Here is a 15964-nt window from a genome sequence, read left to right as displayed (position 1 = left end):
GTATGACTGCACTACAGTTTCCTTGCACTTCAATGGTTTCCTTCTCAACATACTTCCTCTTTTTCATAAGCAATTCTTTTAGAAATTTAGCATATGAGGGCATTTGCTGAAGTGCCTCAGAAAATGGTATGGTTATTTCCAACTTTCTAAAAATCTCCATAAAGCGCTCAATCTGCTTTTCCTTCTCCCTTCTTGAGTATGTTTTTGGATAAGGCAAAGGTTTAACATACTCTTTCAAGTTTTAAACTTCTTCTTTCCTTTCATCATCCTCACCATTTTTCATATTTTTTTCTCCATCTCTATCTTTGATGATTCGATATTTTATTAATTTCACTTAGCTTATTGTAACGAATTTAATCAGGGAATTGTGTTTATTTGTTCGGTATTTTCCCGTTTTTCCTAAATATGCTTAATTTGATCGGAATTTCTAATTTTAATTAATTTGAATTTTCTGAGCTAATTATTTGCATTATTATTTTCAGGGAAAATTTTGGACAAACAATTTGGAGCATTGGGAGGGAGACAAAATAATTCAAGACTCCTGTCATAGACATTTCAAATTTAATTACTTTGAAACTTAGTAGTCTAGATAGTTTTTAATTAAACTTGTAAACATTGGGCCAATTTTTGGCAAAATAGTTTAGGCCCAAAGTGTAAGGATGACACTTGTCACCCTAGGGTTTTCTTGGAGGTGGACCCCACCCTCATAAAAAGCTCACGATGCCCTACATTGCAGCAGCCGTCACACTTTGGAACATAACTCTTGGCTGAAACAATTTGGAGGAAGGCTGCAACGTTTGGAAGCTCTCTTTTCTTTGAACAATGTTTCATTTAATGGATAATGGTTGAATGAGAAGGCCATCTGCCATTTATTATTCAAGTTCTTTTTTTTGCTTTGAATTTCTTTTTGGAGGAATAAATTAGAGAAGCACGTTGTTCTCATCCTGTGGAAGAAATGCACACATTTCATTTGCCTTTCATTTTGTTGCATGATGTTTATTAATTGCACTTTTCATTTTGGAAAGTAGCTGCTCACGAAAGTTTTTTTTTTTTATTCAGCTTTCAGATATTTGAAAGTGTTGTCATGACATAGGGATAGATGCAGCCACCACTTTTGCATTCCTTTTATTTTGCTTTTGAAAGATTGCAAGCATACATTTTCATTTTGTTTTATTGAAGCCGAGACACACTGATTTCAGCATTGCAATTGTTTCAACTCGTCAATGCTCGGGTGTCACGCCGGTGCAAGAGGCATGGACAAGGAGTGGCTCCTGGCAGGCTTCCAGTGGAAGGGACACGTGGACGAATCGAACATACACCAGAATGAGAGGGATCTAGAGACTGTATAGGTATGGGACTATACAGTTGAAGGATAACTTAAAGGAATTGATTTGGCTACTCATATCAACTAATGCATTTGCTTTTCGGTAGCCTAACTCATAAGAACTCCATGGTTTAATTTGAGTGTTTTAATTTAGTCTAATTGCATTCACAAAAACACTTTCAAACCCCCCCACTTCGTGTTAGACCTAAGACTCGAACCGCAGTTTGTCCTTGAGAGACGACCTAGGAGTCACTTCCTAGTCTATACTGCATTTCTCATATGCAATCAAATTTGTATGGGCCGCGACACCCATCAGACAGATATGTTTCTACTGAAGGATATAGGAAGGTACACCTAGTGATGGCTGATGGTAAGGTTTGCACCTACTGATGGGTGCTAGAAAGGTTTGGGTTAGGCTCGTGACCTTAAACAAGCGTTATCTGGGAGGCAACCCAGTTTTCTAAACTTATCTTTTTAATTTATGCTTTATTTGTTTTTGTTTTTAGAATAGGGCGTGATGTACTTGGTTTAAAACTTATATCTGGTACAATGGGTTAATGATGATTTGTGATGAGTATGCTTGATGAGGCTTTTATATTGATTGAGGTTGAGATGTTATATGAGATGCTATATATAGTTGGTTGTTCACAATATGTGTGAACAGATGCATGATAACATGATTGTGATTGTGATATTGAGTAGGATGTGTATTTATATATTGGAACTTGAAATTATCATATGTGAGGTTTTGAACTCCAGAGTTTTTGATTGAATGATTGCTATTACTTTGAAAGCATGAATGACTTTGCCTAGGTTTCTACGATTAAATCACTTGCTTGCATGTGTCATATGATATAGGTCATTTTTGATTTAGCCCTTTCTTAGCCAATGCAAAAAAGTTTCATCCCAATTAAAAAGAGCACAATGTGTTATACCATTTTTGAACCTAAGCCTTAAACAGTATGAGAAAACCCTTTTGAAAATCTTTACCTTGAGTTAAGTTGAGAATTATTTTGTGTATTGATAATAAAATTATAACGGTTTAAAACACCATTATTTGCTATGCGATTTTGATACTAAAAGCACCCTTTTTCACTTATAAACTTGCTTGAACTCATATATTTTCAGTAAATTGTGTGAATAAGAGAGTTGAGGTTGATTTTAACTATTTTCTAACAAATTCCCCTTAGACAACATTCAAACAAAATAAAATAAAATACTAGACACCAACACTATTAGACACAACTATCTAACAAAGTTAAATTAATTTAAATGCAAAACTAAATTAAAAAAAAAAATTAAAAACAACTCAACCTACAATCAAAACTAATTTAAAGCTAAAGAACTAAACAACATATATTTTTTTCTACCAATTCAAATGACACATTCACCTTCTAAAGAAAATTAAATTGAAAATGGCCTCAAAGTTGACCTCTTGGCCGTGAAGGTGCTGCTTCCAAATTCAACAAACCCATTTCATTTTCTTCAATTAAGAATCCCAAGAATGGCATAAGGGTGCTCCCGCCGAGACCCAATTTCAGAACTTGAATGAATATTCTTTTCTCCACCTCACAACCGTGCACCATCACCCAATGCCATCTAATATACTTTCATTTTTCAAAGTCAAATGAACCAAGAAACATCCCATCACCAAACCCCACAGCCATGAACCGTGTTCTTTTTCTTCAATTAAAAGCAATGCATCCTATTAATAAAACAAAGAAATTGGAAGTATATTTTCTCTCAACAGCGTATTCACCCATCCAAGTCAAGCTATCACTTCAATTAAAAGATGGAAGAGGTCTTGCTTTTTCCGTAATAGTAGTAGCAAGCAACGGACTCTCCTCATAATGTTACACCTCTTCTTTCCAAACCAATTACAATTGTTACTTTTCAAGGCAAAGAAATGAACCAAAGTTTGGTAGGTGATGTGACCATCCAACTTTTCCTAAAAGAAAGGGAAGTAATTGCTTCTTCATTCAAAATGTGGGATCCTGAATTCCTAATCTATTTCTCAAATACCCATTCAAAAGTTAACCATCTTCATTCTACTTAAACATTGCATGTGACAACCATCCCATCTACCCTTCACCAACTCACGATACTTCTCCTCAATCAAAGCAATTAAAGTGGAAGAAAGGCAACATGGCAAATAGGTGTCAGCTCTAGCTCTTCCATTTGATTCCAGCCGCTGCTTCCCATAAAAAAAAAGCGTTGCAAGGCAATGCTGCTCTCGGCTTCTAGATGTGCTAGACCATAAGCATTTGAAAGCTAACTCCTAAAATGCAATGACCAAGTCCACATGATTAGACCATTACAACATCTCAAAGGAAACCAACCCCCCAAATACGAAATAAAATAAAAAAAACTAGATGCCTTACAAAAGCCAAAGCTGACGTGATTGCTCTTCATTTTTCAGTAGAAGAAATTCCCAAGCATCAATCATGGTACTTTGCATTCAATGAGAAAAGAGAAAACATCACTACCTTTGCATCATTTCCGTTCCAGCCAAGACATGATGTATGCCTTCAATCAAAAGTTCATTAAAAGCAAAAATGAAAAGTGAATATCCTTCATTCATTCAACTATTCAAGAACCATGTACAAGTGAAGCAGCAAAGTTCCAGACCGTGAGCTCTCTCGGCAAAGAGAGTTTTCAGCCAACAACTCTCCAAATTCAAAAGCAAGTGGCGGCTCCCTTATCCCTAGGTCCGAGGATGTCTCAAAAAATGGGTGGGTCCACCTACATTAAAACCCTAGATGTCATATCATATTTTTTTTTACTATTGGGCTTAGTCTAAATTACCAAAAAATTAGCCCCACATTACAAAAATTCATCTATAAAATCGAAACTACTAAACTAAGCTAGATTAATTCTAAATTGCTTTGTGGAGAGTCTTCATTTAATTGGTGCCCTTCCAAAAGTCTCACAGTGTGATTCCAAAATTGCCCTGAAAATAAAAATAGGAATAATTAAGCTCAATTAATTCAAATTAATTAAAATAAGAATTATTGGTCTAATTAAGCCCAAATGGTGAAAATGACACAATAACTAAGAATTAAGCACAATTCATCAACATAATTAGGCGCGAGAAACTAAGTGAATGGTGTAAAATATTGATTCATCAAAATAGACCACACTTAGTCTTTTGCACTCCTGAGCAAAATCAAGAGGCAAAACAGGGACAAATCTTAGGACATCAGGAGGTGACAAACTCAACATACAGACAACTAAGACTCATAAGGACAGGAACAGAATCACACAGTTCTCAAGAAATATGGACAATGAAAGGAAGTGGACATTATCCAACACAGAATCCAGGAAAGCAGATACTCATGTAATCATCCAAGCAGTTTAAAGCATGACAAAATGATCAATCAGTTCAAGAGGTGAATCAGAAGTAACAGAACGTCACAGATGTACACTAACAGTGTTTCTCTCATGTGTCTAAGGTAAACAATGTCAACTCAATGCACTCAAGAAAGCAAACACAAACAGACTTGGCAAGCCTCTAATATCAACACTCAAACACATATGCATGTTCAAATCAAAAGGTCTTTTATGGATGCAATGGGGTCAAGGAAAAGGGAGGATAAATATGGATGAGAAGCTAGAAACCAAAGGAAATAGAGGAGCAATGGGGAACAAGTGTAAACACATTCAAATCACACCCAAAACCTCTAATTCAATCCTCTTCTTGACTCCTTTATTCACAATTTTTTTTAATATTTCTCATTTTTCTGTATTTTTTTTTTCTCATCCTGTCTCTTTCTCTCCTTTTTTTTATAAACAAAACTGTAAGAGACAAGATGCACACATATATACAAAAACAAAACAAGAAGAGGAACCAATCTAGCCAATTCATCATAATCTCCCAGGAGACCACACTTATTCCCAAAACAATTCCAAAGTCCAAAATTCCCTAAGGTTAAGGTAAACATGGTTTTTCACTTAGGGCTAGTGTATAAGCTTCAAAACAAAGAAATGGGGAAAGCATAGGCTCAAAAGGGGTCATCAATGGATCAAAATAGGGTAGGCTGATTTGGCTAGAAGGGCTCAACAACAAAGCTGCCTTAATCACTTTCAAACATGCATATCAATTAAGAATCATCAAAAAGAGTTAAGCCAAGGCATAATTGCAAGCAATCAAGAGACATATCACGCACAAGAAAGAATATCAAGTGGCTCAAATCTCACATAGGTAATACAGTCACAATCAATTCAACTCTCAAAGATCATGATCATCTTCCAAGCAAAGAAAAGCAAGGGATCCAACAAATGAAAGTATCAATGAAGTGAAATCTCACACAGGTAATACGGTCACAATCAATTCAACTCTCAAACATCATGATCATCTTCCAAGCAAAGAAAAGCAAGGAATCCAACAAATCAAAGTATCAATGAAGTGAAGGAAAATTGACAACCTAATCACAGTCCAAAATTCATGAAAGGCATGCAAAATTGTACATAAGACACAATAAACTACATAAAAACCGAAACATAAACAAAGAAACAACCTCCCCTAATAGACCACACTTAAACAACATAATGTCCTCAGTGTGTCACAATCAGCAGATCAACAATCAGAACAGTCATCAGATGTAGACAAAGTGTAATAAAAGTGAGGAGGCAAGGAGAAAAGAAACTCCCTAAGTCAGATGGGAGGGCAGGTGGGGTGGACCAAAGACGTCTCCTCCACCACTACATCCAACAAAGAAGGATTGCTGAGGAAAGGCTTCAGTCTATGCCCGTTCACCTTGAAGCTTTTAGCTACAGATGGACCCTGGATCTCTACTACACCATAAGGATAAACATTAGTCACAACTAAAGGTCCAGTCCACTTTGATCTCAACTTACCACCCATGAGTCCGAGCCTAGAGTTATACAACAAAACCTGCTGGCCAACCTCGAAGTCCTTTCTAACAATGGAACTATCATGGAACCTCTTGGTCCTTTCTTTGTAGAACTTCGAGTTCTCATAGGCCTCCAATCGAATCTCATCCAATTCATTCAGTTGCAACTTCCTTTCCTCTCCAGCTTGGTCAATGGAGAAGTTACAAGTCTTCACAGCCAGTATGCCCGATGCTCAATTTCAACTGGTAGATGACATGCGTTTCCAAAGACAACCCGATAGGGAGACATCCCAATGGGTGCTTTGTAGGAAGTCCTGTGGGCCCAAAGAGCATCGTCCAACCTATTACTCCAATCTTTCCTGTTTGGCTGGACAATCTTCTCCAAAATCCTCTTAATCTCCCTGTTGGAGATCTCAGCCTGCCCATTTATTTGGGGGTGGTAAGGTGTAGAAACTCTGTGCGTCACCCCATATTTCTTGAGCAAGGCTTGCATGGATCTGTTGCAAAAATGGCTTCCCTGATCACTAGCAATTGCTCTAGGCACTCTAAACCTGCAAAAGAGGTGAGATCTAACAAAATCTACCACAACCCGAGCATCGTTAGTCCTGGTGGCTCTAGCTTCCACCCATTTTGAAACATAATCCACTACAAGGAGATAATGGGAAAAACCAAAAGAAATAGGAAAAGGACCCATGAAATCTATACCCTAGACGTCAAACACCTCATAGAACAGCATAGGCTATTGAGGCATCTCCTGTCTTTGTGAAATAGGTCCGCCTGCTCTCTGACATGGCTCACAGGTGCTGCAAATCCTCTCCGCATCCTTGAAGATGGAAGGCCAGTACAAACCACAATCAAGCACCCTGCGAGCTGTTCGTTGAATCCCCAGATTACCACTAGGTGAGGAGGCATGACAAAATTGCAGGACCGAGTCAATCTCATGGTCCGAAATGCATCTCTTAGTAACCTGGTCACTACACAACTTCCATAGACATGGGTCATCCCAAACATAATACTTAGCATCACTCTTAATTTTAGCAATCTGAGCACGTGATGCTAAGGGAGGAAAAATAGATGTGATGGGTGTCGCCGCCCAATCAAATTTGATGTGCATTTTAAAGTGCAGTATAGCTAGGCAGTGACTCCTAGGTCGTCTCACAAGCACCAACTGCGGTTCAGAATCAGGTCTAACACAGTGGGGGGGAGTTTGAAGATGTTTGATACGAGAATTTAACTCAATTAAAAATGCATGGAAATTAAACACAACCAAGCAGAATTGAAAATGCTGGAAGAAATTTGGAAAACATAAAGACCGTTAAAGAAACATTTAACTTAAGATGAAATGCACATTGTAACAAGAATAAAGCTTTAATGCTAAAGGACGAAACTAATTGAAACATAAAGCTATGGAAATTAAAAACATATGCAAAAAGTGCTTAAACCAAATTAAAATGCAACGAGCAAAACACATTAAGGAAACAATAAATTGTAAGGTTAAGGTAATAATTAAAAATGCACATTACAGGAGACAAATAAAAGAAAAGGCATCAATTGAAAATGAAGTTGCTAAATAAAAAAAATCCTTAGAGTTCTTCTCCCGTGAACATGGCACCACCTTTGCGTATTCCAATTGAAGATATAAATCACCAAAGGCAAATATTGTCGTGTGCTAAATGGAATCAGCGCCTCCCTTTTCCACATCGTGATGCTTCTATATTAAAATATTCTTCTTCCTCTCAAATCAACAAAAACCCATGACAGTGCCTACCATGCATATGCAATGTGCTTAACTAAAAAAAAATAAAATTGTAAATGCTACTGTCTGCACCTCACGCTAATGGTCAAAGCAGAGCAAATGAACTCTTCAATTAGAAATAAGGAAATGCCGCATGCCGCATGTCGTGTCATCTCTTCATGCCATCTTCCATTTCATTCTCAAAAAAAAAAATGCTTTCTTCCAACAAAATCAATCACGTTGCAGCTCTTCTTCCAAGAAAATCAAAATGCTTTGCTCTCCAATGAATTTAGCGTGTGCAGCTTTCAAACCATGACACCAAGCTTTGTTGAAATGCTTTTATCCAAATAAAGTAACGTAACAATGCTTCTTCCAAAAAAATAAAATAAAAAACAAAATTTACCGTGAGTCCATCAAGCATTGAATGATCGTGAGCTTCTCAAAAATTGCAATTGAATAAATCCACTTTTCTTCCATGTAATAAAAGCAAAAAGCACCGTGTTAAATCAACTCATCATTTAATAAAAACTAAAAGAAAAAAAACAAATTGCAGCTTCTTCATTCATCCAATATCAAAATGCATAGATATGGTTTCAAAAGATAAGGAAAAAACGTTCCAGCCCTTGTATATAAAACGCTGCTTCTCCCCCCCAAAAAAATTGGGGTGACGGCTGTTCTTCCTTTTCTTTCTAGGATCAAGTGTCTCAAAACTTAGGGTGGGGTCCACCCAACCCTAGGGTGCCATGTGTCTATTTTTTTTTACTATTGGACTCAACAACAAATACCAAAAATTGGCCCACAATGTCAAAGTTTGTCTAAAAATTCTAAACTACTAAATTAAAATACAACTAATTCTAAAATGCTTATGGAAGAGTCTTGATTTATTTTGTCTCCATCCTAATGCTCCAAAATTGTGTTTCCAAAATTTTTCCCTGAAAATAATAATGCAAATAATTAGCTCAGAAAATTCAAATTAATTAAAATTAGAATTTCCGGTCAAATTAAGCATAATTAGGAAAAACGGGAAAATACCGGACAATTAAGCACAATTCCCTGATTAATTCTAGCACAATAAACTAAGTGAAATCACTAAAATATTGACTCATCAAACAGATGCAACCAAGTAATTTACAATATGCGCAAACCAAGGAGTAGGGTGAGAGAAAGAAATCATCAACAAACTCTCATTAGGAAAATCATCCTAGATGGGCAACACATGAGCCTGATCCCCAGCTCTCTCAATCCTGCTGAGGTGATCTGCAACCAAGTTCTATGCTCCACTCCGGTCTTTAATATGCAAGTCAAACTCCTGGAGTAGTAGCATCCACCTGATCAATCTAGGCTTTGACTCAGCCTTTTTCAATAGAAACTTTAGAGCTGCATGGTCAGTATACACAACAATAGGAGAACCAAACAAATACAACCTAAATTTATCTAAGGCAAAAACAATTGCCAACAACTCTTTCTTAGTCGTGGTGTAGTTTGCTTAGGCAGCATCCAAAGTGCGGGAAGCATTATAGATCACTCAAGGCAGCTTATCAATTTTCTGTGTCAGGACAGCTCCCAAGGCATAATTTGACGCATCACACATGAGCTCGAATGGGGCTGTCTAATCCGGTGCCTGAATGATCGGAGTGGTGGTCAAAGCTTCTTTCAGGCAGTCAAACGCCTGCTTGCACCTGTCATCAAACTCAAAGTCGATGTCCTTCTGTAGCAGTCTGGACAAGGAAAGTGCCTTCTTGCTGAAATCCCTGATGAAGCGCCTGTAGAAACCTGCATGTCCTAGAAAAGATCTAACCTCTCGCACGCAAGAGGGGTAAGGTAACTGCAAAATCATAGATATCTTACCAGGATCTACCTCTATTCCCTTTTCAGAAATAATATGGCCTAGAACCAAACCCTTTTCAACCATGAAGTGACATTTCTCAAAATTGAGAATAAGGTTTGTTTCTATGCATCTTTTCAAAACTTTTTCCAGACTGTTTAAACATGCATCAAAAGAAGATCCATAAACAGTAAAGTCATCCATAAACACCTCTATGCAACTCTCAAGAAAGTCGCTAAAAATGCTAAGCATGCACCGCTGGAAGGTACCAGGGGCGTTGCATAGGCCAAAGGGCATCCTCCTATAGGCAAAAGTGCCAAAGGGGCAGGTGAATGTGGTTTTCTCTTGATCCTCAGGCGCAATGTTTATTTGAAAGTAACCAGAAAAACCATTAAGAAAACAGTAATGGGATTTACCTGCCAGGCGCTCCAGCATCTGATCAATGAATGGCAGGGGGAAATGGTCTTTCAGAAATGGTCGCTTGATTCAGCCTCCTATAGTCAATGCAGACTCTCCAGCTATTCTGCACTCTTGTGGGAATCAACTCATCCTCTCATTTTTCACAACCGTGAGGCCAGTCTTCTTGGGTACAACATGTATGGGGCTCACCCACTAACTATCTGATATGGGGTAGATGATCCCAACTTGCAAAAGCTTCGTCACCTCCTTCTTGATAATGTCCATAATCATTGGGTTTTGCCTTCTCTGCGGCTCTCTCACTGTTTTTGCCCCATCTTCCAACAGAATCCTATGCATGCATGTGGATGGGCTAATACCAGGGATGTCCGCCAAACTCCAACCTATGGCCTTCTTATGCGCCCTCAACACATCAAGCAACCTCTCCACTTGAACAGGATCAAGGGAGGTGGAAATGATAACTGGTTTCTTCTCATCATCCTCCAAGTACACGTACTTGAGGTTTTTTAGGAGCTGTTTCAGCTCAAGAGTGGGTTCCTGCAAGTCAGATTCAAGTGTACTTCCTGCAACGTTGTTAATGCATTCTGACTCTAAAGAATGAATAGGTAAAGGCAGAAAACCCATCTCATCACAATCCAGATCAATATCCATCACAGGTATATCAACAACATCATTAATATCATCCAAATCATCACAAACACGCATATCATCAATAACCTGGACATTATCAATACCTTGGACATCACAGTTTTCATCCATGTCATCATCAAATTCAACAACATTTCTAATTCCTTATTCAATCCCAGATGCTATGCATGAATGTACAAAACATAGAAAAAAATGTTTCTTCTCATGCATAGAACGAAAATCATCAACAATGAACTCATCCACAATGTCATCCAATGTATAAATTCTAAACACAGAATGGTCCTCAGCTGGATATTTCATGGCATCAAGGATATTAAAATGCACAACAATATCAGCAAATTCGATAGACAACGTCCCAACATACATATCAATCTTGGTACGGGCAGTTTTCAAAAATGGCCTGTAGAATAATGGGGGCGAATCCATGAGAGAAACCGTCCTCCATCTCCAAAACATAGAAATCAGCAGGAAATATCAATTCACCTACCCTAACCAAGACATCCTCTATGTAACCTGTCGGGTGGTAACACTCCTATTGGCCAACTAAATGACCACACCCGTGGTTTGCAAGGGACCAAGAGACAAAGATGTAAATATTGACAAAGGCATGACATTAATGGAAGCACCCAGATCAGGCATAGCATTTTCAAATTTACTGTTCCCAATCACACAAGGAATGCAAAACATACCTGGGTCCTTGCACTTTTCACAAATGTGCGGGACTGACTTACCAATAAGAGCTGATACATTCCTTCCCATGCTAATTCTCTCATTGCCCTTCATCTTCCTTTTGTGTGTGCACAACTCCTTCAGAAATTTGGCATACTTGGGTATCTACTTGATGGCATCGAGTAGAGGTATGTTCACCTCTACCTTCCTGAAGGTCTCCAGAATTTCCCTATCCACCTCTTCCGTCATTTTGCTAGGAAGTGCCCGTGAAGGGAATGGAAGAGGGATAGGTCGGTCAACCAAAAGAGAAGGTGCGACAGCGGTGGTGGTGGAAGAGGGAGAAGATCCACCTGAAGAAGAACCATCGGCTAGAGAAGAAGATCCACCCACCTCAAATGCCCTGCGTGGATCGTCATGGTCGTCCTTTCTAGGACAAGTGGCAGGCACGAGTGTAGGTGTAGAAGCGGGCTCTGAAGGCACGAGTGTAGGTGTAGAAGCGGGCTCTGAAGGCACAAGAATCTGCTTCCCTAATCTGAGGGTTATGGCACTCACATTGATGACTCGATATTTTATTGATTTCACTTAGTTTATTGTGCTAGATTTAATCAGGGAATTGTGTTTAATTGTCCGGTATTTTCCCATTTTTCCTAATTATGCTTAATTTGATCGAAAATTCTAATTTTAATTAATTTGAATTTTCTGAGCTAATTATTTGCATTATTATTTTCAGGAAAAATTTTGGACAAAAAATTTGGAGCATTAGGATGGAGACAAATTAATACAAGACTCCCTAATTAGACATTTTAAATTTAGTTACATTGTAAATTAATTGTTTAAACTTTTTGGACAAGCTTGTGCACAATGGGCATTGTTGGCAAAAATATGAGGGCCCAAAATTGTAGGACACTTGGCACCCAAGGGTTTTAGGGTGGACCCCACCCTCACTTTAGATTACACTCATTGTGCCTACCAAAATCATCCAGTCGCCACTTTCAAAAATATATTTTCTGCTAGAACGTTCTTTTGGAAAGGAATTTCTTGCTTGAACCATGTTTCAATTATTAGATTTTGGGTGAATGAAGAAGCTGAATTTTATTTTCCTTTTCTCTCTATGTTTTCAATTAGAAAAGTGTGCAGGATTGGGTTCACGGTTAGGAGCAGAGTTTTTAGCTAGCAATAGTATTTGCTGCAAGGTTTGGAGCATTGGAGAAATGATTAAACACTCATTTTTTTAAGAGGCGTGTTAGAATTTTCTTCCGCTGGATGAAGTAGCGTGGTGATATTAGTATTTTATTTTTCTTTGTTAAATCAAAACGGTGCAGACATGGTCAGCAGGAGGTGGCGTCAAATTTCTTTTCTTTATTGGCTAGTGCACGGTGATTTATAGAAGAAACACACATTTCCCTTTCTTTCACGGAAGCTGATTTGCTTTAAGCTGCTAGTGGCATTTATTTTGGAGAATAGGCACGGTGATTGTTTATTTTATTATGGAACAAGTGGTATGTAAGGACATTGAGCTAAGAAGCTAGTAGCACGGTGATTTTATCTAAGGTGCTGATTTCATTTGAAGAAGTGTGCACACGTTGAGCAACTGTCACGGCCTGGTGCAGGGAAAATTCTAATTAATTGTTGAAGCTTTTTCCTTTGTTATTTTAGAGCTCCACGATGCTTAATTTTGCTTTCTTTATCATGGAGATTTATTCCATTTGAATGGAATCTTTGCTTTTTTTTTTTATCATTCCAAAAAGTGCTTATGCAATTTCTATTAGGAAAAATGGAGAGAATGACATTTATTTTTCTTTCAATTTAGAGCTGCACTTTATTTGATTCAGTAGTATAAAGCTTTTGAATTTTAAAATGATTATATGCGTTTTCCTTGAATGCATTTTCATAGTTTTAATTATGTATGGATATTTGTCTATTGTGGTGTTGGGGTTTAGCATTTTCTTTTCCCTTAATGTTGTTTAGTCGGATTGGTAGTGATAATTTAGTTGTGATGTCTGTTATGTTTGGTTTATTCCTTCTACTCACTGTGTTGTCTATTCCGTTTGATTGTGTTGATTTAATTCTGATGATAGTTTAAATTAGCCGGTTGGTTGTTAACAAAGTTAGTTTGCTCCAGGATTTTAAGGGCATTTCCGCATTCATTACAAGAAGCGGCAAGGGATTGACTGTATTATCTTCCTCCAGGATCCATCACTTCTTGGGAAGATCTTAAGCATACGTTCTTGGATAAATTCTTCCCTGCTCTGTATGGTCACAGTAATGATCCTGGATGGAATGACCCTAGCTTGGGATGGTATGATGCTCCACAACAATTTCAACCATTTCCGAATTCTTGTATGCTTTCTCCACCTGTTCAAGAACCTCAGCAGCTGCAGTTTCATGAGCCTGCCCATTCTTTATCAGTTGTTGGTAGGAAATTGGAAAGCAAACTTGATTCTCTTGAGAGTTTGGTGACACAGCTGGCATCCAACCAAAGATCAACACCTCCATCTGCATCTGTTGCACGGTTGTGTGCTATATGTCCTTCCAGTGACCACTATACGGATGCTTGTCCTTCTTTAGAGCACCCTGTTTCTCATGATGAGCCTCAAGCTTATGCTACCAACATCTACAATAACAGGCAACCACATCAGAAAAATCAGAGGCAACAAAAACAGCAAAAGGCACCTGCCAAATCTTCTACTTCTTCTGAGCCTACATTGAATGAGTTGTGGGAGCAGATGGCCACGCAGTGCACCGAGGAACAGTCTCAATTTTTAGAGGGATCACCATTTCAGACTGTTCCATTCTTGATGATGTCAGTGCCATTCACATAGGAGATGGAGAGCAGAGTCATGAGCTTACTACTACGCCATCTACTTCCCCATCATCCTATCTCCCCACTCTTGCACCTGAGGATGCAGTTGCTCATTCTGCTGTTACTGGTGAGATGAATCATGAATCAACACAGGTTTTCTCTAAACTTGAAATTCCACTTGCTTTGCCTAAGTTGTTTATGAATTCAAATATTCTTGATTCTATTGCAGATTCACATGTTAGTGATGATTTTGATATAGAATCTGTGAAAACTGAAGATGCTTTAGACTTAGAATTAAATTTTGATCTTTCACAATTTTCTGAAAATTTTAAATGTAGTTGTGAAGCTAGTTCTTGTTCTATTTGTGTTGAAATCAATTATGTGATACAACCAGCTCCCAACTTCATGATTGGTGATACTAACTGTGAGTCTGATAAATATGTTGAAGAACAGGCAGATATGAGCACCACTTTTGAGATAGGCAGACTAGTTTCACCTTCCACCACTTTAGCCACATCCAGGGAGGTGGAAGTAAGCATACCTAAGATTGATTCTATTGTTGATGATTATGCTATTGATAGGTATGTTGATGATTGTATTGTTGATGAGCATGCTTCTAATTCTCTCTATTTGCATGATAAGAACCACTTTTTGCTATCACATATGAATGTTTGTTCTCAATGCACTGAACATGAATCTGAGACTGTTATTGATATTGTTTCTACATTGGAAATTGATTCATGTTCTGAGGGTTTATCTGATGTTCAACATGTTACATTGGGATTGGGTGTTATACCCCCGCATGTTATTTTTTTGGAGCCACAGTACACTAACCATGTTGCAGGAGGTACATATGAATTTGACCAACACACACCCATGGTGGAAGACAAAGGTGCTGACAGTTTGAAGATTAATACGCATCAGCTGAACCTGCTCATCAACAATCACTGCTTCTTAGATCCAGCTGTGGAGGACATCTCCCTACTTGATCAAATTTGGAGACTGAAGCAGTTCTTCCTTAAGACTTCCTTGTTGACTCCAATGGTAGAGAATATCTCCCTGAAAGTCCAAAATTGGCAACTGCCACCATGATCAGGGGAGTTTCCTTTCTCCCTTCTCCTCCTTTCCCACTTTTATTACACTTGTCCATCATCTGTTGACTGTTCTGATTTCTGATTTGATGATTGTGACACATTGAGGACACTGTGTAGTTTAAGTGTGGTCTATTGGGGGAGACTCTGATTTTTCTTTGTTAGTTTATGTTTTCTGTGTTAAATTTTTTGTTTTTTAGGTAGTTTTTGTTGTGTTTTGTGTACAGTTTTGCATGTTTTTCTTGATTTCTGGACTTTGTTTTGGTTGTCAGTTTCTCTTTCACTTCATTGATACTCTGATTGATTTGAAATCCATGCTTTTCTTTGCTTGGTAGATTATTATGATGTTTGAGAGTTGAATTGATTGTGACAGAAATACCCTGTGTGAGAATTGATCCACTTTATGTTCTTCCTTGTGTGTGACATGTCTCTAGATTGCTTGCACATATGCCATGGCTTGACTCTTGTTGATGATTCTTGATTGATATGCATGTTTGGAAGTGATAAAGGCAACTTTGTTGTTGAGCCTCTCTAGCCAAATGAGCCTACCTTGTTGTGATCCTTTGATAGCCCCTTTGAGCCTTTACTTTCCCCATTTC

General features: G+C 38.1%; 1 pseudogene; it reads right to left on the bottom strand.

Annotated features, from left to right (window-relative positions):
• LOC111241470 overlaps positions 1–15964 on the bottom strand; it is a 63866-nt pseudogene that overhangs the window by 35910 nt on the left and 11992 nt on the right.

The sequence above is a fragment of the Vigna radiata genome, chromosome 4 (genome assembly GCF_000741045.1).
Source record: "Vigna radiata var. radiata cultivar VC1973A chromosome 4, Vradiata_ver6, whole genome shotgun sequence".
Lineage (NCBI taxonomy): Eukaryota > Viridiplantae > Streptophyta > Magnoliopsida > Fabales > Fabaceae > Vigna > Vigna radiata.
Note: the sequence above shows the minus strand (reverse complement) of the source record. Positions and strands in the feature narration are given on the sequence as shown.